Below are 25,711 nucleotides of genomic sequence, written 5' to 3'. Positions count from 1 at the left end.
ACCCTGAGTTAGTGGCCTCAAGTGGAATGGACACTGAGATGCTCTGACTCGAAGTAAGGCCGGATATCCCTGCAGTGAATTGAATGAAGGCTCGTCTTGCATCTCCCAAGACGAAGGGATGTCTGAATCCCCTGTGGAGACCACAGAGAAAGACCTAGTCCTCCGCCTCAACGCGTCCGGAGGCCTCCCATCCTTTGAAAACTCGAGAGGACCGCGGAGATCAATGCTTCCAAAGGAGACGATGCCTGACTCCTCTTGAAAATGGATAGGAGTCCCAGGATCCCTGTGGCACGAGGAAAGGGACCCTGGGTCTCCCGCCTCACGTGGAGACGCGTCCCAATTGCCATGCCAAGACTCGAGGAGAATCCCGAGGTGTCCCTCGCACCTAGGCAGGAGTCCTGACGTCGCTGAACAAACACGTGTCTGGAAGGGCCCTCCCCGTCGTAACTCGAGAATCTACCGCAGATTCCGGCCGCAACTCGAGAAAAACCATGAGACTTCCCCCTCGCCGCGAGATGAGGCCCGATTCCCCTGCACTGCGTGCAGAGCAATTCCGTGTTCCACATCAAACGTGAAAGGAGCCTTGATTTCCTTGATGGCACTTCAGAGAAAACCCAAGATCACTGTCTCATGTCTAGAGGGATCCTGAGGTCACTGGAGCAACACGAAAGGGCTCCGTGGAAGCCAAATCAACTCGAGATGAGAGCTTAGTCCCTGGCTTCGACTCAAGAGGAATACCAACTTTCCACAAGCACCTCAAGAGGAGGCTTCTCTGAGCTACAGGTATATTTGAGGGACCCCGAGTTTGTGGCCTCAAGTGGAATGGGCACCGAGATGCTCTGACTCGAAGTAAGGCCGGATATTCCTGCAGTGAATTGAATGCAGGCTCGTCTTGCTTCTCCCAAGACGAAGGGATGTCTGAATCCCCTGTGGAGACCACAGAGAAAGACAGAGTTCTCCGCCTCATGGCGACCGGAGGCCTCACATCCTTTGAAAACTCGAGAGGTAAGGGGAGATCAATGCTTCCAAAGGAGACGATGCCTGACTCCTCTTAAAAATGGATAGGAGTCCCAGGATCCCTGTGGCACGTGCAAAGGGACCCTGGGTCTCCCGCCTCATGTGGAGACGCGTCCCAATTGCCATGCCAAGACTCGGGGAGAATCCCGAGCTGTCCCTCGCACCTAGGCAGGAGTCCTGACGTCGCTGAACAAACACGTGTCTGGAAGGGCCCTCCCCGTCGTAACTCGAGAATATACCCCAGGTTCCGGACGCAACTCGAGAAAAACCATGAGACTTCCCCCTCGCCGCGAGATGAGGCCCGATTCCCCTGCACTGCGTGCAGAGCAATTCCGTGTTCCACATCAAACGTGAAAGGAGCCTTGATTTCCTTGATGGCACTCCAGAGAAAACCCAAGATCACTGTCTCAAGTCTAGAGGGATCCTGACGTCACTGGAGTAACACGAAAGGGCTCCGTGGACCCCAAATCAACTCGAAATGAGAGCTTAGACCCTGGCTTCGACTCAAGAGGAATACCCACTTTTCACAAGCACCTCAAGACGAGGCTTCCCTCAGCTACATGTATGTGAGAGGGACCCTGAGTTTGTGGCCTCAAGTGGAATGGACACCGAGATGCTCTGACTCGAAGGAAGGCCGGATATCCCTGCATTGAATTGAATGCAGGCTCGTCTTGCATCTCCCAAGACAAAGGGTTGTCTGAATCCCCTGTGGAGACCACAGAGAAAGACCTAGTCTTCCGCCTCAACGCGACCGGAGGCCTTACATCCTTTGAAAACTCGAGAGGTCCGCGGAGATGAATGCTTCCAAAGGAGACGATGCCTGACTCCTCTTGAAAATGGATAGGAGGCCCAGGATCCCTGTGGCACGTGCAAAGGGACCCTGGGTCTCCCGCCTCATGTGGAGACGCGTCCCAATTGCCATGCCAAGACTCGAGGAGAATCCCGAGGTGTCCCTCGCCACTAGGCAGGAGTCCTTACGTCGCTGAACAAACACGTGTCTGGAAGGGCCCTCCCCGTTGTAACTCGAGAATATACCCCAGGTTCAGGCCGCAACTCGAGAAAAACCGTGAGATTTCCCCCTCGCCGCGAGTTGAGGCCCGATTCCCCTGCACTGCATGTAGAGCAATTCCGTGTTCCACATCAAACGTGAAAGGAGCCTTGATTTCCTTGATGGCACTCCAGAGAAAACCCAAGATCACTGTCTCAAGTCTAGAGGGATCCTGAAGTCACTGGACCAACAGGAAAGTGCTTCCTGGACCCCAAATCAACTCGAGATGAGCGCTTAGTCCCTGGCTTCGACTCAAGAGGAATACCAACTTTCCACAAGGACCTCAAGAGGAGGCTTCTCTCAGCTACAGGTATATTTGAGGGACCCTGAGTTTGTGGCCTCAAGTGGAATGGACACGGAGATGCTCTGACTCGAAGTAAGGCCGGATATCCCTGCAGTGAATTGAATGCAGGCTCGTCTTGCATCTCCCAGGACGAAGGGATGTCTGAATCCCCTGTGGAGACCACAGAGAAAGACCTAGTCCTCCGCCTCATCAAGACCGGAGGCCTCACATCCTTTGAAAACTCGAGAGGTCCACGGAGATCAATGCATCCAAAGGAGACGATGCCTGACTCCTCTTGAAAATGGATAGAAGTCCCAGGATCCCTGTGGCACGTGGAAAGGGACCCTGGGTCTCCCGCCTCACGTGGAGACGCGTCCCAATTGCCATGCCAAGACTCGAGGAGAATCCGAGGTGTCCCTCGCACCTAGGCAGGAGTCCTGACGTCGCTGAACAAACACGTGTCTGGAAGGGCCCTCCCCGTGGTAACCTGAGAATATACCCCAGGTTCCGGCCGCAACTCGAGAAAAACCATGAGACTTCCCCCTCGCCGCCAGATGAGGCCCGATTACCCTTCACTGCGTGCAGAGCAATTCCGTGTTCCACATCAAACGTGAAAGGAGCCTTGATTTCCTTGATGGCACTCCAGAGAAAACCCAAGATCACTGTCTCAAGTCTGGAGGGATAATGAGGTCACTGGAGCAACACGAAAGGGCTCCGTGGACCCCAAATCAACTCGAGATGAGAGCTTAGTCCCTGGCTTCGACTCAAGAGGAATACCAACTTTCCACAAGCACCTCAAGAGGAGGCTTCTCTCAGCTACAGTTATGTGAGAGGGACCCTGAGTTTGTGGCCTCAAGTGGAATGGACACCGAGATGCTCTGACTCGAAGTAAGGCCGGATATCCCTGCAGTGAATTGAATGAAGGCTCGTCTTGCATCTCCCAAGACGAAGGGATGTCTGAATCCCCTGTGGAGACCACAGAGAAAGACCTAGTCCTCCGCCTCAACGCGTCCGGAGGCCTCCCATCCTTTGAAAACTCGAGAGGTCCGCGGAGATCAATGCTTCCAATGGAGACGATGCCTGACTCCTCTTGAAAATGGATAGGAGTCCCAGGATCCCTGTGGCACGTGGAAAGGGACCCTGGGTCTCCCGCCTCATGTGGAGACGCGTCCCAATTGCCATGCCAAGACTCGAGGAGAATCCCGAGGTGTCCCTCGCACCTAGGCAGGAGTCCTGACGTCGCTGAACAAACACGTGTCTGGAAGGGCCCTCCCCGTCGTAACTCGAGAATCTACCGCAGATTCCGGCCGCAACTCGAGAAAAACCATGAGACTTCCCCCTCGCCGCGAGATGAGGCCCGATTCCCCTGCCCTGCGTGCAGAACAATTCCGTGTTCCACATCAAACGTGAAAGGAGCCTTGATTTCCTTGATGGCACTTCAGAGAAAACCCAAGATCACTGTCTCATGTCTAGAGGGATCCTGAGGTCACTGGAGCAACAGGAAAGGGCTCCGTGGACCCCAAATCAACTCGAGATGAGAGCTTAGTCCCTGGCTTCGACTCAAGAGGAACACCAACTTTCCACAAGCACCTCAAGAGGAGGCTTCTCTCAGCTACAGGTATGTGAGAGGGACCCTGAGTATATGGCCTCAAGTGGAATGGACACCGAGATGCTCTGACTGGAAGTAAGGCCGGATATCCCTGCAGTGTATTGAATGCAGGCTCGTCTTGCATCTCCCAAGACGAAGGGATGTCTGAATCCCCTGTGGAGACCGCAGAGAAAGACCTAGTTCTCCGCCTCATCGCGACCGGAGGCCTCACATCCTTTGAAAACTCGAGAGGTCCGCGGAGATCAATGCTGCCAAAGGAGACGATGCCTGACTCCTCTTGAAAATGGATGGGAGCCCCAGGATGCCTGTGGCATTTGGAAAGGGACCCTGGGTCTGCCGCCTCACGAGGAGACGCGTCCCAATTGCCATGCCAAGAGTCGAGGAGAAGCCAGAGGTGTCCCTCGCACCTAGGCAGGAGTCCTGACGTCGATGAACAAACACGTGTCTGGAAGGGCCCTCCCCGTCGTAACTCGAGAATATACCCCAGGTTCTGGCCGCAACTCGAGAAAAACCATGAGACTTCCCCCTCGCCCCGAGATGAGGCCCGATTCCCCTGCAATGCGTGCAGAGCAATTCCGTGTTCCACATCAAACGTGAAAGGAGCCTTGATTTCCTTGATGGCACTCCAGAGAAAACCCAAGATCACTGTCTCATGTCTAGAGGGATCCTGAGGTCACTGGAGCAACACGAAAGGGCTCCGTGGACCCCAAATCAACTCGAGATGAGAGCTTAGTCCGTGGCTTCGACTCAAGAGGAATACAAAATTTCCACAAGCACCTCAAGAGGAGGCTTCTCTCAGCTACAGGTATGTGAGAGGGACCCTCACTTTGTGGCCTCAAGTGGAATGGACACCGAGATGCTCTGACTCGAAGTTAGGCCGGATATCCCTGCAGTGAATTGAATGCCGGCTCGTCTTGCATCTCCCAAGATGAAGGGATGTCTGAATCCCCTGTGGAGACGACAGAGAAAGAAGTAGTCCTCCGCCTCATCGCGACCGGAGGCCTCCCATCCTTTGAAAACTCGAGAGGTCCGCGGAGATCAATGCTTCCAAAGGAGACGATGCCTGACTCCTCTTGAAAATGAATAGGTGTCCCAGGATCCGTGTGGCACGTGGAAAGGGAACCTGGGTCTCCCGCCTGACGTGGAGACGCGTCCCAATTGCCATGCCATGACTCGAGGAGAATCCCGAGGTGTCCCTCGCACCTAGGCAGGAGTCCTGACGTCGCGGAACAAACACGTGTCTGGAAGGGCCCTCCCCGTCGTAACTCGAGAATATACCCCAGATTCCGGCCGCAACTCGAGAAAAACCATGAGACTTCCCCCTCGCCGCGAGATGAGGCCCGATTCCCCTGCACTGCGTGCAGAGCAATTCCGTGTTCCACAACAAAATTGAAAGGAGCCTTGATTTCCTTGATGGCACTCCAGAGAAAACCCAAGATCACTGTCTCAAGTCTAGAGGGATCCTGAGGTCACTGTATCAACAGGAAAGGGCTCCGTGGACCCCAAATCAACTCGAGATGAGAGCTTGGTCCCTGGCTTCGACTCAAGAGGAACACCAACTTTCCACAAGCACCTCAAGAGGAAGCTTCTCTCAACTACAGGTATGTGAGAGGAACCCTGAATTTATGGCCTCAAGTGGAATGGACACCGAGATGCTCTGACTCGAAGTAAGGCCGGATATCCCTGCAGTGTATTGAATGCAGGCTCGACTTGCATCTCCCAAGACGAAGGGATGTCTGAATCCCCTGTGGAGACCACAGAGAAAGACCTAGTCCTCCGCCTCAACGCGAACGGAGGCCTCACATCCTTTGAAAACTCGAGAGGTCCGCGGAGATCAATGCTTCCCAAGGAGACGATGCCTGACTCCTCTTGAAAGTGGATAGGAGTCCCAGGATCCCTGTGGCACGTGAAATGGGACCCTGGGTCTCCCGCCTCACGTGGAGACGCGTCCCAATTGCCATGCCAAGCCTCGAGGAGAATCCCGAGGTGTCCCTCGCACCTAGGCAGGAGTCCTGACGTCGCTGAACAAACACGTGTCTGGAAGGGCACTCCCCGTCGTAACTCGAGATTATACCCCAGGTTCCGGCCGCAACTCGAGAAAAACCATGAGACTTCCCCCTCGCCGCGAGATGAGGCCCGATTCCCCTGCACTGCGTGCAGAGCAATTCCGTGTTCCCCATCAAACGTGAAAGGAGCCTTGATTTCTTTGATGGCACTCCAGAGAAAACCCAAGATCACTGTCTAAAGCCTAGAGGGATCCTGAGGTCACTGGAGCAAAATGAAAGGTCTCTGTGGACCCCAAGTCAACTCGAGATGAGAGCTTAGTCCTTGGCTTCCACTCAAGAGGAACACCAACTTTCCACAAGCACCTCAAGAGGAGGCTTCTCTCAGCTACAGGTATGTGAGAGGGACCCTGAGTTTGTGGCGTCAAGTGGAATGGACACCGAGATGCTCTGACTCGAAGTAAGGCCGGATATCCCTGCAGTGAATTGAATGCAGGCTCGTCTTGCATCTGCCAAGACGAAGGGTTGTCTGAATCCCCTGTGGAGACCACAGAGAAAGACGTAGTCCTCCGCCTCATAGCGACCGGAGGCCTCACATCCTTTGAAAACTCGAGAGGTCCGCGGAGATCAATGCTTCCAAAGGAGACGATGCCTGACTCCTCTTGAAAATGGATAGGAGTCCCAGGATCCCTGTGGCACGTGGAAAGGGACACTGGGTCTCCCGCCTCACGTGGAGACGCATCCCAAATGCCATGCCAAGACTCGAGGAGAATCCCTAGGTGTCCCTCGCACCTAGGCAGGAGTCCTGACGTCGCTGAACAAACACGTGTCTGGAAGGGCCCTCCCCGTCGTAACTCGAGAATATACCACAGGTTCCGGCCGCAACTCGAGAAAAACCATGAGACTTCCCCCTTGCCGCGAGATGAGGCCCGATTCCCCTGCACTACGTGCAGAGCAATTCCGTGTTCCACATCAAACGTGAACGGAGCCTTGATTTCCTTGATGGCACTCCAGAGAAAACCCAAGATGACTGTCTCAAGTCTAGAGGGATCCTGAGGTCACAGGAGCAACACGAAAGGGATCCGTGGACCCCAAATTAACTCGAGATGAGAGCTTAGTCCCTGGCTTCGACTTAAGAGGAATACCAACTTTCCACAAGCACCTCAAGAGGAGTCTTCTCTCAGCTACAGGTATGTGAGAGGGACCCTGAGTTTGTGGCCTCAAGTGGAATGGACACCGAGATGCTCTGACTCGAAGTAAGGCCGGATATCCCTGCAGTGAATTGAATGCAGGCTCGTCTTGCATCTGCCAAGACGAAGGGTTGTCTGAATCCCCTGTGGAGACCACAGTGAAAGACCTAGTCCCCCGCCTCATCACGACCGGAGGCCTCACATCCTTTGAAAACTCGAGAGGTTCGCGGAGATCAATGCTTCCAAAGGAGACGATGCCTGACTCCTCTTGAAAATGGATAGGAGTCCCAGGATCCCTGTGGCACGTGGAAAGGGACCCTGGGTCTCCCGCCTCACGTGGAGACGCATCCCAATTGCCATGCCAAGACTCGAGGAGAATCCCGAGGTGTCCCTCGCACCTAGGCAGGAGTCCTGACTTCGCTGAACAAACACGTGTCTGGTAGGGACCTCCCCGTCATAACTCGAGAATATACCCCAGGTTCCGGCCTCAACTCGAGAAAAACCATGAGACTTCCCCCTCGCCTCGAGATGAGGCCTGATTCCCCTGCACTGCGTGCAGAGCAATTCCGTGTTCCACATCCAACGTGAAAGGAGCCTTGATTTCCTTGATGGCACTCCAGAGAAAACCCAAAAGCACTGTCTCAAGTCTAGAGGGATCCTGAGGTCACTGGAGTAACACGAAAGGGCTCCGTGGACCCCAAGTCAACTCGAGATGAGAGCTTAGTCCTTGGCTTCGACTCAAGAGGAACACCAACTTTCCACAAGCACCTCAAGAGGAGGCTTCTCTCAGCTACAGGTATGTGAGAGGGACCCTGAGTTTGTGGCCTCAAGTAGAATGGACACCGAGATGCTCTGACTCGAAGTAAGACCGGATATCCCTGAAGTGAATTGAATGCAGGCTCGTCTTGCATCTCCCAAGACGAAGGGATGTCTGAATCCCCTGTGGAGACCACAGAGAAAGACCTAGTCCTCCGCCTCATCGCGACCGGAGGCCTCACATCCTTTGAAAACTCGAGAGGTCTGCGGAGATGAATGCTTCCAAAGGAGACGATGCCTGACTCCTCTTGAAAATGGATAGGAGTCCCAGGATCCCTGTGGCACGTGGAAAGGGACCCTGGGTCTCCCGCCTCACGTGGAGACGCGTCCCAATTGCCATGCCAAGACTCGAGGAGAATCCCTAGGTGTCCCTCGCACTAGGCAGGAGTCCTGACGTCGCTGAACAAACACGTGTCTGGAAGGGTCCTCCCCGTCGTAACTCGAGAATATACCCCAGGTTCCGGCCGCAACTCGAGAAAAACCATGAGACTTCCCCCTCGCCGAGAGATGAGGCCCGAATCCCCTGCACTGCGTGCAGAGCAATTCCGTGTTCCACATCAAACGTGAAAGGAGCCTTGATTTACTTGATGGCACTCCAGGGAAAACCCAAGATCACTGTCTCATGTCTAGAGGGATCCTGAGGTCACTGGAGCAACACGAAAGGGCTCCGTGGACCCCAAATCAAATCGAGATTAGAGCTTAGTCCCTGGCTTCGACTCAAGAGGAGTACCAACTTTCCACAAGCACCTCAAGAGGAGTCTTCTCTCAGCTACAGGTATGTGAGAGGGACCCTGAGTTTCTGGCCTCAAATGGAATGGACAGTGAAATGCTCTGACTCATAGTAAGGCCGGATATCCCTGCAGTGAATTGAATGCAGGCTCGTCTTGCATCTCCCAAGACGAAGGGATGTCTGAATCCCCTGTGGAGACCACAGAGAAAGACCTAGTCCTCCGCCTCATCGCGACCGGAGGCCTCACATCCTTTGAAAACTCGAGAGGTTCACGGAGATCAATGCTTCCAAAGGAGACGATGCTTCACTGCTCTTGAAAATGGAAAGGAGTCCCAGGATCCCTTGGCACGTGGAAAGGGACCCTGGGTCTCCCGCCTCACGTGGAGACGCGTCCCATTTGCCATGTCAAGACTCGAGGAGAATCCCGAGGTGTCCCTCGCACCTAGGCAGGAGTCCTGACGTCGCTTAACAAACACGTGTCTGGAAGGGCCCTCCCCGTCGTAACTCGAGAATATACCCCAGGTTCCGGCCGCAACTCGAGAAAAACCATGAGACTTCCCCCTCGCCGAGAGATGAGGCCCGAATCCCCTGCACTGCGTGCAGAGCAATTCCGTGTTCCACATCAAACGTGAAAGGAGCCTTGATTTACTTGATGGCACTCCAGGGAAAACCCAAGATCACTGGCTCAAGTCTAGAGGGATCCTGAGGTCACTGGAGCAACACGAAAGGGATCCGTGGACCACAAATCAACTCGAGATGAGAGCTTAGTCCCTGGCTTCGACTCAAGAAGAATACCAACTTTCCACAAGCACCTCAAGAGGAGGCTTCTCTCAACTACAGGTATGTGAGAGGGACCCTGAGTTTGTGGCCTCAAGTGGAATGGACACCGAGATGCTCTGACTCGAAGTAAGGCCGGATATATCAATTGTGAATTGAATGCAGGCTCGTCTTGCATCTCCCAAGACGAAGGGATGTCTGAATCCCTTGTGGAGACCACAGAGAAAGACCTAGTCCTACGCCTCAACGCGAACGGAGACCTCACATCCTTTGAAAACTCGAGAGGTCCGCGGAGATCAATGCTTCCCAAGGAGACGATGCCTGACTCCTCTTGAAAGTGGATAGGAGTCCCAGGATCCCTGTGGCACGTGAAATGGGACACTGGGTCTCCCGCCTCACGTGGAGACGCGTCCCAATTGCCATGCCAAGACTCGAGGAGAATCCCGAGGTGTCCCTCGCACCTAGGCAGGAGTCCTGACTTCGCTGAACAAACACGTGTCTGGTAGGGCCCTCCCCGTCGTAACTCGAGAATATACCCCAGGTTCCGGCCGCAACTTGAGAAAAACCATGAGACTTCCCCCTCGCCGCCAGATGAGGCCCGATTCCCCTGCACTGCGTGCAGAGCAATTCCGTGTTCCACATCAAACGTGAAAGGAGCGTTGATTCCCTTGATGGCACTCCAGAGAAAACCCAAGATCATTGTCTAAAGCCTAGAGGGATCCTGAGGTCACTGGAGCAACATGAAAGGTCTCTGTGGACCCCAAGTCAACTCGAGATGAGAGCTTAGTCCTTGGCTTCCACTCAAGAGGAACACCAACTTTCCACAAGCACCTCAAGAGGAGGCTTCTCTCAGCTACAGGTATGTGAGAGGGACCCTGAATTTGTGGCCTCAAGTGGAATGGACACCGAGATGCTCTGACTCGAAGTAAGGCCGGATATCCCTGCAGTGAATTGAATGCAGGCTCGTCTTGCATCTCCCAAGATGAAGGGTTGTCTGAATCCCCTGTGGAGACCACAGAGAAAGACCTAGTCCTCCGCCTCAACGCGACCGGAGGCCTCACATCCTTTGAAAACTCGAGAGGTCCGCGGAGATCAATGCTTCCAAAGGAGACGATGCCTGACTCCTCTTGAAAATGGATAGGAGTCCCAGGATCCCTGTGGCACGTGGAAAGGGACCCTGGGTCTCCCGCCTCACGTGGAGACGCGTCCCAATTGCCATGCCAAGCCTGGAGGAGAATCCCGAGGTGTCCCTCGCCCCTAGGCAGGAGTCCTGACGTCGCTGAACAAACACGTGTCTGGAAGGGCCCTCCCCGTCGTAACTCGTGAATATACCCCAGGTTCCGGCCGCAACTCGAGAAAAACCATGAGATTTCCCCCTCGCCGCGAGATGAGGCCCGATTCCCCTGCACTGCATGCAGAGCAATTCCGTGTTCCACATCAAACGTGAAAGGAGCCTTGATTTCCTTGATGGCACTCCAGAGAAAACCCAAGATCACTGTCTCAAGTCTAGAGGGATCCTAAGGTCACTGGAGCAACAAGAAAGGGCTCCGTGGACCCCAAATCAACTCGAGATGAGAGTTTAGTACCTGGCTTCTACTCAAGAGGACTACCAACTTTCCACAAGCACCTCAAGAGGAGTCTTCTCTCAGCTACAGGTATGTGAGAGGGACCCTGAATTTGTGGCCTCAAGTGGAATGGACACCGAGATGCTCTGACTCGAAGTAAGGCCGGATATCCCTGCAGTGAATTGAATGCAGGCTCGTCTTGCATCTCCCAAGATGAAAGGTTGTCTGAATCCCCTGTGGAGACCACAGAGAAAGACCTAGTCCTCCGCCTCAACGCGACCGGAGGCCTCACATCCTTTGAAAACACGAGACGTCGGCGGAGATCAATGCTTCCAAAGGAGACGATGCCTGACTCCTCTTGAAAATGGATAGGAGTCCCAGGATCCCTGTGGCACGTGGAAAGGGACACTGGGTCTCCCGCCTCACGTGGAGACGCGTCCCAATTGCCATGCCAAGACTCGTGGAGAATCCCGAGGTGTCCCTCGCCCCTAGGCAGGAGTCCTGACGTCGCTGAACAAACACGTGTCTGGAAGGGCCCTCCCCGTCGTAACTCGAGAATATACCCCAGGTTCCGGCCGCAACTCGAGAAAAACCATGAGACTTCCCCCTCGCCCCGAGATGAGGCCCGATTCCCCTGCACTGCGTGTAGAGCAATTCCGTGTACCACATCAAACGTGAAAGGAGCCTTTTTCCTTGATGGCACTCCAGAGGAAACCCAAGATCACTGTCTCAAGTCTAGAGGGATCCTAAGGTACTGGAGCAACACGAAAGGGCTCTGTGGACCCCAAATCAACTCGAGATGAGAGCTTAGTACCTGGCATCTACTCAAGAGGACTACCAACTTTCCACAAGCACCTCAAGAGGAGGCTTCTCTCAGCTACAGGTATGTGAGAGGGACCCTGAATTTGTGGCCTCAAGTGGAATGGACACCGAGATGCTCTGACTCGAAGTAAAGTCGGATATCCCTGCAGTGAATTGAATGCAGGCTCGTCTTGCATCTCCCAAGACGAAGGGTTTTCTGAATCCCCTGTGGAGACCACAGAGAAAGACCTAGTCCTCCGGCTCAACGCGACCGGAGGCCTCACATCCTTTGAAAACACGAGACGTCGGCGGAGATCAATGCTTCCAAAGGAGACGATGCCTGACTCCTCTTGAAAATGGATAGGAGTCCCAGGATCCCTGTGGCACGTGGAAAGGGACCCTGGGTCTCCCGCCTCACGTGGAGATGCGTCCCAATTGCCATGCCAAGACCCGAGGAGAATCCCGAGGTGTCCCTCGCACCTAGGCAGGAGTCCTGACGTCGCTGAACAAACACGTGTCTGGAAGGGCCCTCCCCATCATAACTCGTGAATATACCCCAGGTTCCGGCCGCAACTCGAGAAAAACCATGAGATTTCCCCCTCGCCGCGAGTTGAGGCCCAATTCCCCTGCACTGCCTGCAGAGCAATTCCGTGTTCCACATCAAACGTGAAAGGAGCCTTGATTTCCTTGATGGCACTCCAGAGAAAACCCAAGATCACTGTCTCAAGTCTAGAGGGATCCTGAGGTCACTGGAGCAACACGAAATTTCCACTTGGACCCCAAATCAACTCGAGATGGGAGCTTAGTCCCTGGCTTCGACTCAAGAGGAATACCAACTTTCCATAAGCACCTCAAGAGGAGGCTTCTCTCAGCTACAGGTGTGTGAGAGGGACCCTGAGATTGTGGCCTCAAGTGGAATGTACACCGAGATGCTCTGACTCAAAGTAAGGCCGGATATCTCTGCAGTGAATTGAATGCAGGCTCGTCTTGCATCTCCCAAGACGAAGGGATGTCTGAATCCCCTGTGGAGACCAGAGAGAAAGACCTGGTTCTCCGACCCATCGCGACTGGAGGCCTCACATCCTTTGAAAACTCTAGAGGTCCGCGGAGATCAATGCTTCCAAAGGAGACGATGCCTGACTCCTCTTGAAAATGGATAGGAGTCCCAGGATCCCTGTGGCACGTGGAAAGGGACCCTGGGTCTCCCGCCTCACGTGGAGACGCATCCCAATTGCCATGGCAAGACTCGAGGAGAATCCCGAGGTGTCCCTCGCACCTAGGCAGGAGTCCTGACGTCGCTGAACAAACACATGTCTGGAAGGACCCTCCCCGTCGTAACTCGAGAATATACCCCAGGTTCCGGCCACAACTCGAGAAAAACCATGAGACTTCCCCCTCGCCGCGAGATGAGGCCCGATTCCCCTGCACTGCATGCAAAGAAATTCCGTGTTCCTCATCAAACGTGAAAGGAGCCTTGATTTCCTTGATGGAACTCCGGAGAAAACCCAAGATCACTGTCTCAAGTCTAGAGGGATCCTGAGGTCAGTGGAGAAACACGAAAAGGCTCTGTGGACCCCAAATCAACTCGAGATGAGTGCTTAGTCCCTGGCTTCGACTTAAGAGGAATACGAACTTTCCACAAGCCCCTCAAGAGGAGGCTTCTCTCAGCTACAGGTATGTGAGAGGGACCCTGAGTTTGTGGCATCAAGTGGAATAGACACCAAAATGCTCTGACTCGAAGTAAGGCCGGATATCCCTGCAGTGAATTGAATGCAGGCTCGTCTTGCATCTCCCAAGACGAAGGGATGTCTGAATCCCCTGTGGAGACCACAGGGAAAGACCTAGTTCTCTGCCTCATCGTGACCGGAGGCCTCACATCCTTTGAAAACTCGAGAGGTCTGCAGAGATCAATGCTTCCAAAGGAGACGATGCCTGACTCCTCTTGAAAATGGATAGGAGTCCCAGGATCCGTGTGGCACGTGAAAAGTGACCCTGGGTCTCCCGCGTCATGTGAAGACGCGTCCCAATTGCCATGCCAAGACTCGAGGAGAATCCCGAGGTGTCCCTCGCACCTAGGCAGGAGTCCTGACGTCGCTGAACAAACACGTGTCTGGAAGGGCCCTCCCCGTCGTAACTCGAGAATATACCCCAGGTTCCGGCCGCAACTCGAGAAAAACCATGAGACTTCCCCCTCGCCGCGAGATGAGGCCCGATTCCCCTGCACTGCGTGCAGAGCAATTCCGTGTTCCACATCAAACGAGAAAGGAGCCTTGATTTCCTTGATGGCACTCCAGAGAAAACCCAAGATCACTGTCTCAAGTCTAGAGGGATCCTGAGGTCACTGGAGCAACACGAAAGGGCTCCGTGGACCCCAAATCAACTCGAGATGAGAGCTTAGTCCCTGGCTTCGACTCAAGAGGAATACCAACTTTCCACAAGCACCTCAAGAGGAGGCTTCTTGCAGCGACAGGTATGTGAGAGGGACCCTGAGTTTGTGGCCTCAAGTGGAATGGACACCGAGATGCTCTGACTCGAAGTAAGGCCGGATATCCCTGCAGTGAATTGAATGCAGGCTCGTCTTGCATCTCCCAAGACGAAGGGATGTCTGAATCCCCTGTGGAGACGACAGAGAAAGACCTAGTCCTCCACCTCGTCGAGACAGGAGGCATCACATCCTTTGAAAACTCGAGAGGTCTGCGGAGATCAATGCTTCCAAAGGAGACGATGCCTGACTCTTCTTGAAAATGGATAGGAGTCCCAGGATCCCTGTGGCACGTGGAAAGGGATCCTGGGTCTCCCGCCTCACGTGGAGACGCATCCCAATTGCCATGCCAAGACTCGAGGAGAATCCCGAAGTGTCCCTCTCACCTAGGCAGGAGTCCTGACGTCGCTGAACAAACACGTGTCTGGAAGGGGCCTCCCCGTCGTAACTCGAGAATATACCCCAGGTTCCGGCCGCAACTCGTGAAAAACCATGAGATTTCCCCTATCCGCAAGTTGAGGCACGATTCCCCTGCAGTGCATGCAGAGCAATTCCGTGTTCCACATCAAACGTGAAAGGAGCCTGATTTCCTCGACGGCACTCCAGAGAAAACCCAAGATCACTGTCTCATGTATAGAGGGATCCTGAGGTCACTGGAGAAACACGAAAGGGCTTCGTGGACCCCAAATCAACTCGAGATGAGAGCTTCGTCCCTGGCTTCGACTCAAGAGGAATACCAACTTTCCACAAGCACCTCAAGAGGAGGCTTCTCTCAGCTACAGGTATGTGAGAGGGACCCTGAGTTTGTGGCCTCAAGTGGAATGGACATCGAGATGCTCTGACTCGAAGTAAGGCCGGATATCCCTGCAGTGAATTGAATGCAGGCTCATCTTGCATCTCCCAAGACGAAGGGTTGTCTGAATCCCCTGTGGAGACCACAGAGAAAGACCTAGTTCTCTGCCTCATCGAGACCAGAGGCCTCACATCCTTTGAAAACTCGAGAGGTCCGCGGAGATCAATGCTTCCAAAGGAGAAGATGCCGGACTCTTCTTGAAAATGGATAGGAGTCCCATTATCCCTGTGGCACGTGGAAAGGGACCCTGGGTCTCCCGCCTCACGTGGAGACGTGTCCCAATTGCCATGCCAAGACTCGAGGAGAATCCCGAGGTGTCCCTCGCACCTAGGCAGGAGTCCTGACGTTGCTGGACAAACACGTGTCTGGAAGGGCCCTCCCCGTCGTAACTCGAGAATATACCCCAGGTTCCGGCCGCAACTTGAGAAAAACCACGAGACATCCCCCTTGCCGGGAGATGAGGCCCGATTCCCCTGCACTGCGTGCAGAGCAATTCCGTGTTCCACATCAAACTTGAAAGGAGCCTTGATTTCCTTAATGGCACTCCAGAGAAAACCCAAGATCACTGTCTCAAGTCTAGAGGGATCCTGAGGTCACTGGAGCAACACGAAATGGCTCAATGGACCCCAAATCAACTCGAGATGAGAGCTTAGTCCCTGGCTTTGACTCAAGAGAGATACGAACTTTCCACAAGCACCTCAAGAGGAGGCTTCTCTCAGCTACAGGTATGTGAGAGGGACGCTGAGTTTGTGGCCTCAAGTGGAATGGACACCGAGATGCTCTGACTCGAAGTAAGGCCGGATATCCCTGAAGTGAATTGGATACAGGCTCGTCTTGCATCTCCCAAGATGAAGGATTGTCTGAATCCCCTGTGGAGACCACAGAGAAAGACCTAGTCCTCCGCCTCAATGCGACCGGAGGCCTCACATCCTTTGAAAACTCGAGAGGTCCGCGGAGATCAATGCTTCCAAAGGAGACGATGCCTGACTCCTCTTGAAAATGGATAGGAGGCCCAGGATCCCTGTGGCATGTGCAAAGGGATCCTGGGTCTCCCGCCTCATGTGGAGACGCGTCCCAATTGCCATGCCAAGACTCGAGGAGAATCCCGAGGTGTCCCTCGCCCCTAGGCAGGAGTCCTGACGTCGCTGAACAAACACGTGTCTGGAAGGGCCCTCCCCGTCATAACTCGAGAATATACCCCAGGTTCCGGCCGCAACTCGAGAAAAACCATGAGATTTCCCCCTCGCCGCGAGTTGAGGCCCGATCCCCTGCACTGCATGCAGAGCAATTCCGTGTTCCACATCAAACGTGAAAGGAGCCTTGATTTCCTTGATGGCACTCCAGAGAAAACCCAAGATCTCTGTCTCAAGTCTAGAGGGATGCTGAGGTCACTGGAGCAACACGAAATTTCCCCTTGGACCTCAAATCACTCGAGATGAGAGCTTAGGCCCTGGCTTCGACTCAAGAGGAATACCAACTTTCCATAAGCACCTCAAGAGGAGGCTTCTCTCAGCTACAGGTGTGTGAGAGGGACCCTGAGTTTGTGGCCTCAAGTGGATAGGACACTGAGATGCTCTGACTCGAAGTAAGGCCGGATATCCCTGCAGTGAATTGATTTCAGGCTCCTCTTGCATCTCCCAAGACGAAGGGATGTCTGAATCCCCTGTGGAGACCACAGAGAAAGACCTAATTCTCAGCCTCATAGCGACTGGGGGCCTCACATCCTTTGAAACCTCAAGAGGTCCGCGGAGATCAATGCTTCCAAAGGAGACGATGCCTGACTCCTCTTGAAAATGGATAGGAGTCCCAGGATCCCTGTGGCACGTGGAAAGGGACCCTGGGTCTCCCGCCTCACGTGGAGACGCTTCCCCATTGCCATGCCAAGACTCGAGGAGAATCCCGAGGTGTCCCTCGCACCTAGGCAGGAGTCCTGATGTCGCTGAACAAACACGTGTCTGGAAGGGCCCTCCCCATCGGAACTCGAGAATATACCCCAGGTTCCGTCCGCAACTCGAGAAAAACCATGAGACTTCCCCTTGCCGCAAGATGAGGCCCGATTCCCCTGCACTGCATGCAGAGCAATTCCGTGTTCCACATCAAACGTGAAAGGAGCCTTGATTTCCTTGATGGCACTCCAGAGAAAACCCAACATCACTGTCTCAAGTCTAGAGGGATCCTGAGGTCACTGGAGCAACAGGAAAGGGCTCCGTGGACCCCAAATCAACTCGAGATGAGAGCTCAGTCCCTGGCTTCGACTCAAGAGGAATACCAACTTTCCACAAGCACCTCAAGAAGAGGCTTCTCTCAGCTACAGGTATGTGAGAGGGACCCTGAGTTTGTGGCCTCAAGTGGAATGGACACCGAGATGCTCTGACTCGAAGTAAGGCCGGATATCCATGCAGTGAATTGAATGCAGGGTCCTCTTGCATCTCCCAAGAAGAAGTGTTGTCTGAATCCCCTGTGGAGACCACAGAGAAAGTCCTAGTCCTCGGCCTCATCGCGACCGGAGGCCTCACATCCTTTGAAAACTCGAGAGGTCCGTGGAGATCAATGCTTCCAAAGGAGACGATGCCTGACTCCTCTTGAAAATGGATAGGAGGCCCAGGATCTCTGTGGCACGTGGAAAGGGACCCTGGGTCTCCGGCCTCACGTGGAGACGCGTCCCAATTGCCATGCCAAGACTCGAGGAGAATCCCGAGGTGTCCCTCGCCCCTAGGCAGGAGTCCTGACGTCGCTGAACAAACACGTGTCTGGAAGGGCCCTCCCGGGCGTAACTCGAGATTATACCCCAAGTTCCGTCCGCAACTGGAGAAAAACCATGAGATTTCCCCCTCGCCGCGAGTTGAGGCCCGATTCCCCTGGATTGCGTGCAGAGCAATTCCGTGTTCCACATCAAACGTGAAAGGAGCCTTGATTTCCTTGATGGCACTCCAGAGAAAACCCAAGATCACTGTCTCAAGTCTAGAGGGATCCTGACGTCACTGGAGCAACACGAAAGGGCTCCGTGGACCCCAAATCAACTCGAGATGAGAGCTTAGTCCCTGGCTCGACTCAAGAGGAATACCAACTTTCCATAAGCACCTCAAGAGGAGGCTTCTCTCAGCTACAGGTATGTGACAGGGACCCTGAGTTTGTGGCCTCAAGTGGAATGGACACCGAGATGCTCTGACTCGAAGTAAGGCCGGATATCCCTGCAGTGAATTGAATTCAGGCTCCTCTTGCATCTCCCAAGACGAAGGGATGTCTGAATCCCCTGTGGAGACCACAGAGAAAGACCTAATTCTCCGCCTCATAGCGACCGGGGGCCTCACATCCTTTGAAACCTCAAGAGGTCCGCGGAGATCAATGCTTCCAAAGGAGACGATGCCTGACTCCTCTTGAAAATGGATAGGAGTCCCAGGATCCCTGTGGCACGTGGAAAGGGACCCTGGGTCTCCGGCCTCACGTGGAGATGCGTCCCAATTGCCATGCCAAGACTCGAGGAGAATCCCGAGGTTCCCTCGCACCTAGGCAGGAGTCCTGACGTCGCTGAACAAACACGTGTCTGGAAGGGCCCTCCCCGTCGTAACTCGAGAATATAACCCAGGTTCCGGCCGCAACTCGAGAAAAACCATGAGATTTCCCCCTCGCCCCGAGTTGAGGCCCGATTCCACTGCACTGCATGCAGAGCAATTCCGTGTTCCACATCAAACGTGAAAGGAGCCTTGATTTCCTTGATGGCACTCCAGAGAAAACCCAAGATCACTGTCTCAAGTCTAGAGGGATCCTGAGGTCACTGGAGCAACACGAAAGGGCTCCGTGGACCCCAAATCAACTCGAGATGAGAGCTTAGTCCCTGGCTTCGACTCAAGAGGAATACCAACTTTCCACAAGCACCTCAAGAGGAGGCTTCTCTCAGCTACAGGTATGTGAGAGGGACCCTGAGTTTGTGGCCTCAAGTGGAATGGACACGGAGATGCTCTGACTCGAAGTAAGGCCGGATATCCCTGCAGTGAATTGAATGCAGGCTCGTGTTGCATCTCCCAAGACGAAGGGATGTCTGAATCCCCTGTGGAGACCACAGTGAAAGACCTAGTTCTCCGCCTCATCGCGACCAGAGGCCTCACATTTTTGAAAAATCGAGAGGTCCGCGGAGATCAATGCTTCCAAAGGAGACGATGCCTGACTCCTCTTGAAAATGGATAGGAGTCCCAGGATCCCTGTGGCACGTCGAAAGGGAACCTGGGTTTCCCGCCTCACGAGGAGACGCGTCCCAATTGCCATGCCAAGACTCGAGGAGAATCCCGAGGTGTCCTCGCACCTAGGCAGGAGTCCTGACGTCGCTGAACAAACACGTGTCTGGAAGGGCCCTCCCCGTCGTAACTCGAGAATATACCCCAGGTTCCGGCCGCAACTCGAGAAAAACCATGAGACTACCCCCTCGCCGCGAGATGAGGCCCGATTCCCCTGCACTGCGGGCAGTGCAATTCCGTGTTCCACATCAAACGTGAAAGGAGCCTTTATTTCCTTGATGGGACTCCAGTGAAAACCCAAGATCACTGTCTCAAGTCTAGAGGGATCCTGAGGTCACTGGAACAACACGAAAGGGCTCCGTGGACCCCAAATCAACTCGAGATGAGAGCTTAGTCCCTGGCTGCTACTCAAGAGGAATACCATCTTTCCACAAGCCCCTCAAGAGGAGTCTTCTCTCAGCTACAGGTATGTGAGAGGGACCCTGAGTTTGTGGCCTCAAGTGGAATGGACACTGAGATGCTCTGACTCGAAGTAAGGCCGGATATCCCTGTAGTGAATTGAATGCAGGCTCGTCTTGCATCTCCCAAGACGAAGGGATGTCTGAATCCCCTGTGGAGACCACAGAGAAAGACCTAGTCCTCCGCCTCATCGCGACCGGAGGCCTCACATCCTTTGAAAACTAAGGAGGTCTGCCAAGATCAATGCTTCCAAAGGAGACGATGCCTGACTCCTCTTGAAAATGGATAGGAGTCCCAGGATCCCTGTTGCACATGGAAAGGGACCCTGGGTCTCCCGCCTCACGTGGAGACGCGTCCCAATTGCCATGCCAAGACTCGAGGAGAATCCCGAGTTGTCCCTCGCACCTAGGCTGGAGTGCTGACGTCGCTGAACAAACACGTGTCTGGAAGGGCCCTCCCCGTCGTAACTCGAGAATATACCCCAGGTTCCAGCCGCAACTCGAGAAAAACCATGAGACTTCCCCCTCGCCGCGAAATGAAGCCCGATTCCCCTGCACTGCGTGCCCAGCAATTCCGTGTTCCACATCAAACGTTAAAGGAGCCTTGATTTGCTTGATGGCACTCCAGATAAACCCCAAGATCACTGTCTCAAGTCTAGAGGGATCCTGAGGTCACTGTAACAACAAGAAAGGGCTCCGTGGACCCCAAATCAACTCGAGATGAGAGCTTAGTCCCTGGCTTAGACTCAAGAGGAATACCAACTTTCCACAAGCAACTCAAGAGGAGGCTTCTCTCAGCTACAGGTATATTTGAGGGACCCCGAGTTTGTGGCCTCAAGTGGAATGGACACCGAGATGCTCTGACTCGAAGTAAGGCCGGATATCCCTGCAGTGAATTGAATGCAGGCTCGTCTTGCATCTCCCAAGACGAAGGGATGTCTGAATCCCCTGTGGAGACCACAGAGAAAGACCTATCCTCCGCCTCATCGCGACCGTAGGCCTCATATATTTTCAAAACTCGAGAGGTCTGCGGAGATCAATGCTTCCAAAGGAGACGATGCCCGACTCCTCTAGAAAATGGATAGGAGTCCCAGGATCCCTGTGGCACGTGGAAAAGGACACTGGGTCTCCCGCCTCACGTGGAGACGCATCCCAATTTCCATGCCAAGACTCGAGGAGATTCCCGAGGTGTCCCTCGCACCTAGGCAGGAGTCCTGACGTCGCTGAACAAACACGTGTCTGGAAGGGCCCTGCCCGTCGTAACTCGAGAATATACCCCAGGTTCCGGCGGCAACTCTAGAAAAACCATGAGACTTCCCCCTCGCCGCGAGATGAGGCCCGATTCCCCTGCCCTGCGTGCAAACCAATTGCGTGTTCCACATCAAAAGTGAAAGGAGCCTTGATTTCCTTGATGCCACTCCAGAGAAAACCCAAGATCACTGTCTCTAGTCTAGAGGGTTCCTGAGGTCACTGTAGCAACACGAAAGGGCTCCGTGGACCCCAAATCAACTCGAGATGAGAGCTTAGTCCCTGGCTTCGACTCAAGAGGAATACCAACTTTCCACAAGCAGCTCAAGAGGAGGCTTCTCTCAGCTAGAGGTATGTGAGAGGGACCCTGAGTTTGTGGCCTCAAGTGGAATGGACACCGAGATGCTCTGACTCGAAGTAAGGCCGGATATCCCTGCAGTGAATTGAATGCAGGCTCGTCTTGCATCTCCCAAGACGAAGGGATGTTTGAATCCGCTGTGGAGACCACAGAGAAAGACCTAGTGCTCCGCCTTATCGCGACCGGAGGCCTCACATCCTTTGAAAACACGAGACGTCCGCGGAGATCAATGCTTCCAAAGGAGAAGATGCCTGACTCCTCTTGAAAATGGATAGGAGTCCCAGGATCCCTGTGGCACGTGGAAAGGGACCCTGGGTCTCCCGCCTCACTGGAGACGCGTCCCAATTGCCATGCCAAGACTCGAGGAGAATCCCGAGGTGTCCCTCGCACCTAGGCAGGAGTCCTCACGTCGCTGAACAAACCCGTGTCTGGAAGGGCCCTCCCCGTCGTTACTCGAGAATATACCCCTGTTCCGGCCGCAACTCGAGAAAAACCATGAGACTTCCCACTCCCCGCAGGATGAGGCCCGATTCCCCTCCACTGCGGGCAGACCAATTCCGTGTTCCACATCAAACGTGAAAGGAGCCTTGATTTCCTTAATAGCACTGCATAGAAAACCCAAGATCACTGTCTCAAGTCTAGAGGGATCCTGAGGTCACTGTAGCAACACGAAAGGGCTCCGTGGACCCCAAATCAACTCGAGATGATAGCTTAGTCCCTGGCTTCGACTCAAGAGGAATACCAACTTTCCACAAGCACCTCAAGAGGAGGCTTCTCTCAGCTACAGGTATGTGAGAGGGACCCTGAGTTTGTGTCCTCGAGTGGAATGGACACCGAGATGCTCTGACTCGAAGTAAGGCTGGATATCCCTGCAGTGAATTGAATGCAGGCTCCTCTTGCATCTCCCAAGACGAAGGGATGTCTGAATCCCCTGTGGAGACCACAGAGAAAGACCTAGTCCTCCGCCTCAACGCGACCGGAGGCCTCACATCGTTTGAAAATATGAGAGGTCCGCGGAGATCAATGCTTCCAAAGGAGACGATGCCTGACTCCTCTTGAAAATAGATAGGAGTCCCAGGATCCCTGTGGCACGTTGAAAGGGACACTGGGTCTCCCGCCACACGTGGAGACGCGTCCCAAATGCCATGTCAAGACTCGAGGAGAATCCCGAGTTGTCCCTCGCACCTAGGCATGAGTCCTGACGTCGCTGAAGAAACACGTGTCTGGAAGGGCCCTCCCCGTCGCAACTCGAGAATATACCCCAGGTTCCGGCCACAACTCGAGAAAAACCATGAGACTTCCCCCTCGCCGCGAGATGAGGCCCAATTCACCTGCACTGCGTGCAGAGCAATTTCGTGTTCCACATCAAACGTGAAAGGAGCCTTGATTTCCTTGATGGCACTCCAGAGAAAACCCAAGATCACTGTCTCATGTCTAGAGGGAACCTGAGGTCACTGGAGCAACACCAAAAGGCTCCGTGGACCCCAAATCAACTCGTGATGAGAGATTAGTCCCGGGCTTCGACTCAAGAGGAATGCCAACTTTCCACAAGCACCTCAAGAGGAGGCTTCTCTCAGCTACAGGTATATGAGAGGTTCCCTGAGTTTGTGCCCTCAAGTGGAATGGACACCGAGATGCTCTGACTCGAAGTAAGGCCGGATATCCCTGCAGTGAATTGAATGCAGGCTCGTCTTGCATCTCCCAAGACGAAGGGATGTCTGAATCCCCTGTGGAGAGCACAGAGAAAGAACTAGTTCTCCGCCTCATCGCGACCGGAGGCCTCACATCCTTTGAAAACTCGAGAGGTCCGTGGAGATCAATGCTTACAAAGGAGACGATGCCTGACTCCTCTTGAAAATGGATAGGAGTCCCAGGATCCCTGTGGCACGAGGAAAGGGACCCTGGGTCTCCCGCCTCACGTGGAGACGCGTCCCAATTGCCATGCCAAGACTCGAGGAGAATCCCGAGTTGTCCCTCGCACCTAGGCAGGAGTCCTGACGTCGCTGAACAAACACGTGTCTGGAAGGGCACTCCCCGTCGTAACTCGAGAAAATACCCCAGGTTCCAGCCGCAACTCGAGAAAAACCATGAGACTTCCCGCTCGCCGCGAGATGAGACCCGATTCCCCGGCACTGCGTGTAGAGCAATTCGGTGTTCCACATCAAACGTAAACGGAGCCTTGATTTCCTTGATGGCACTCCAGAGAAAACCCAAGATCACTGTCTCAAGTCTAGAGGGATCCTGAAGTTACTGGAGCAACATGAAAGGGCTCCGTGGACCCCAAATAAACTCGTGGTGAGAGCCTAGTCCCTGGCTTCGACTCAGGAGGAATACCAACTTTCCACAAGCACTTCAAGAGGAGGCTTCTCTCAGCAACATGTATGTGAGAGGGACCCTGAGATTGTGGCCTCAAGTGGAATGGACACCGAGATGCTCTGACTCGAAGTAAGGCCGGATATCCCTTCAGTGAATTGAATGCAGGCTCGTCTTGCATCTCCCAAGACGAAGGGGTGTCTGAATCCCCTGTGGAGACCACAGAGAAAGTCCTAGTCCTCCGCCTCATCGCGACCGTAGGCCTCACATCCTTTGAAAACTTGAGAGGTCCGCGGAGATCAATGCTTCCAAAGGAGAAGATGCCTGACTCTTCTTGAAAATGGATAGGAGTCCCAGGATCCCTGTGGCACGTGGAAAGGGACCCTGGGTCTCCCGGCTCCCGTGGAGACGCGTCCCAATTGCCATGCCAAGACTCGAGGAGAATCCCGAGGTGTCCCTCGCACCTAGGCAGGAGTCCTGACGTCGCTGAACAAACACGTGTCTGGAAGGGCCCTCCCCGTCGTAACTCGAGAATATACCCCAGGTTCGGGCCGCAACTCGAGAAAAACCATGAGATTTCCCCCTCGCCGCGAGATGAGGCCCGATTCCCCTGCACTACATGCAGAGCAATTCCGTGTTCCACATCAAACGTGAAAGGAGCCTTGATTTCCTTGATGGCACTCCAGGGAAAACCCAAGATCACTGTCTCAAGTCTAGAGGGATCCTGAGGTCACTGGACCAACAGGAAAGGGCTCCGTGGACCCCAAATCAACTCGAGATGAGAGCTTAGTCCCTGGCTTAGACTCAAGAGGAATACCAACTTTCCACAAGCAACTCAAGAGGAGGCTTCTCTCAGCTACAGGTATATTTGAGGGACCCCGAGTTTGTGGCCTCAAGTGGAATGGACACCGAGATGCTCTGACTCGAAGTAAGGCCGGATATCCCTGCAGTGAATTGAATGCAGGCTCGTCTTGCATCTCCCAAGACGAAGGGATGTCTGAATCCCCTGTGGAGACCACAGAGAAAGACCTATCCTCCGCCTCATCGCGACCGTAGGCCTCATATATTTTCAAAACTCGAGAGGTCTGCGGAGATCAATGCTTCCAAAGGAGACGATGCCCGACTCCTCTAGAAAATGGATAGAAGTCCCAGGATCCCTGTGGCACGTGGAAAAGGACACTGGGTCTCCCGCCTCACGTGGAGACGCATCCCAATTCCCATGCCAAGACTCGAGGAGATTCCCGAGGTGTCCCTAGCACCTAGGCAGGAGTCCTGACGTCGCTGAACAAACACGTGTCTGGAAGGGCCCTGCCCGTCGTAACTCGAGAATATACCCCAGGTTCCGGCGGCAACTCTAGAAAAACCATGAGACTTCCCCCTCGCCGCGAGATGAGGCCCGATTCCCCTGCCCTGCGTGCAGACCAATTGCGTGTTCCACATCAAAAGTGAAAGGAGCCTTGATTTCCTTGATGCCACTCCAGAGAAAACCCAAGATCACTGTCTCTAGTCTAGAGGGTTCCTGAGGTCACTGTAGCAACACGAAAGGGCTCCGTGAACCCCAAATCAACTCGAGATGAGAGCTTAGTCCCTGGCTTTGACTCAAGAGGAATACCAACTTTCCACAAGCAGCTCAAGAGGAGGCTTCTCTCAGCTAGAGGTATGTGAGAGGGACCCTGAGTTTGTGGCCTCAAGTGGAATGGACACCGAGATGCTCTGACTCAAAGTAAGGCCGGATATCCCTGCAGTAAATTGAATGCAGGCTCGTCTTGCATCTCCCAAGACGAAGGGATGTCTGAATCCCCTGTGGAGACCACAGAGAAAGACCAAGTCCTCCGCCTCATCGAGACCGGAGGCATCACATCCTTTCAAAATTCTAGAGGTATGCGGAGATCAATGCTTCCAAAGGAGACGATGCCTGACTCTTCTTG

Source organism: Dama dama, chromosome 28 (genome assembly GCF_033118175.1).
Source record: "Dama dama isolate Ldn47 chromosome 28, ASM3311817v1, whole genome shotgun sequence".
NCBI lineage: Eukaryota > Metazoa > Chordata > Mammalia > Artiodactyla > Cervidae > Dama > Dama dama.
Note: the sequence above shows the minus strand (reverse complement) of the source record.